This window comes from Phaeoacremonium minimum, assembly GCF_000392275.1.
Source record: "Phaeoacremonium minimum UCRPA7 unplaced genomic scaffold PA7_03_scaffold_594, whole genome shotgun sequence".
NCBI lineage: Eukaryota > Fungi > Ascomycota > Sordariomycetes > Togniniales > Togniniaceae > Phaeoacremonium > Phaeoacremonium minimum.
The window spans coordinates 180,264-182,336 of NW_006921496.1; positions in this window are offsets into that span (position 1 = coordinate 180,264).

Sequence of the window (2,073 nt, forward strand, 5' to 3'; positions counted from 1 at the left end):
AATATATAAAGCTTAAGATAGCTTACTAACTTATCTAGCTAGATAGAGTCTTAATTAGTGGACTTTATAGCTTTCTATACTGTTTGCAAAGTCTTTTACTAAACCTTATCAGCTTATTTAGATACTTTTTATCATACCCTTATTAAATTTGACTACCTTTAGTAAGAAGCAATTCTTTCCTTTAATCAGAATTTTAAGAAGGCTAAGAAGGATTTTAAGAGTGATTAGATTATATAATACTACTTTAAGGAGATTAAAGTATAAAGAATAAAATAAAAGCTTCTATAGCCTTAGATTCTTACCTTTACTAAGCCTTTAAATCTTAGGCTCTATTTTACTCTTCTTTCTTTTATACTAGATTAAGATAAGTCTTTCTAATAATCAGTCCTTATTTCCTTTTATAATTAGCCTAGCCTATCTATCCAACCTTATATGATAGCGATAAGTAGGTATTAAGTTTAAGATGATGATTATAAGTAAGATATTTCTTAATCGATGGTTTATCATCTAGCTATAATACTTAAAGCTTAATAAAAATCTATTTCCGCTGATTATTACTAGATTACCTTCAAGAAATAAGGAGTCAACTTAATAATATAGCTTGATTACTTATTCGAATATAATATTTGAATATACTTCCTCTACTTAAGCTATCATAAGAAGGGACTCTACTACCATCTAGATTTATAAAGCTAACTTTATTACTTAAAGCTTTTATCTCTTTCTTTATTAAATCGTCCTTTATATTTATAAAAAAAGTCTTTTAACTATATTGATAAACCTTAGTCTTATTGTTAGCTTTATCTTTCAATAATTAATTAAAGATATCTTTTTAAAGATTAAATATCTTCTTTAACTTGTTAGAGTTAACCTTTATATTCATTTTTGAAATATAGTCGCTATATTCTACCTTGACTCTAGGTCCTTCTATAGTGATAATAGAGTTTAAAACTTTAAAGATTTAATCCTTCTAAGTATCATTAATTTAAGGAGCTTTAGATATATATAAAGCTATCTTGTTTTCAATCTCTTTCCTAATTATAATAATCTAAAGCTTTTATATTAGATCTTAAAGGTTAGAATCTTTATGACTTTTATAGACTTTTAAGTCTGTCTAGTTAATGGCTAGCTTAATATAGTAAAAGTATTATTTCTTAAAGAATATCTATATATTTTTAAGTAGAAAGAGACTATACTTTTAGTAGGCTTTTTAAGTAGTAATCTATACTAACTATATTGTCAAAGCCTTATAAGTTAGAATCAATATCTCTTACTTTTTTAGCTAGTCTTCTAATAATTCTTCCATCTATTATATATATTAAGCTAAAGATCTTCTAAAAAAAGAGTCGAAAAAGTAGGCATTATAGTAAGCCTGATCATAAATATCTAAATACTAATGATTATACTAATATAGTAGGTATATAAGAAATTGGCAAGTTTAAATAAAAGGGATATTATCTTTAGTTATAGAGAATTGCTTTGTCTTTAATTCTTATATAGTAGTAGTCAGAATCCATACTTAAGTAAGGATATCTTAGCATTCTATAAGTAGTCTAGCCTTAATCATCTCTTAAGTAAGCTACTTATTCCTTATTAAGTACCCTTCTAAGTTGTAAAGCTTTAGTATATAGGTAAGGATAGAAATAAAGCCTAGCTTTATTTAAGTAACTAAAGTATTTAGTCTATTATACTTTACTTACATACTTTAAGACTTAACATACGAGAAGTATTATATAAATATCTTTAGTATATACTCTCTAGCTAGTATAAAGAAATAAGCCGATTGACTGATTAGGTTGATCTTCTTAATAAGAGAGAGTGCTTTAACTCTTATATTTATAATTCTATAAGTTTAGCTAACCCTTTTGATTGGCATCTTTAGCTAAGCTTAAGAGATGTTTATAATAGTATCTTCTTATTAACTTAGTAAAGAAGGTATAAGATTAGTTCTCCTTTGATTAGTAAGACTAATATAACTTATAGCGGCTGACTAAGCCAGTTGACTAGGCTTTATAAGGCTATTCTAATCAATAGGTGGCTCAACAGATAGTAGTTGTAACGGGCCAGATAGAT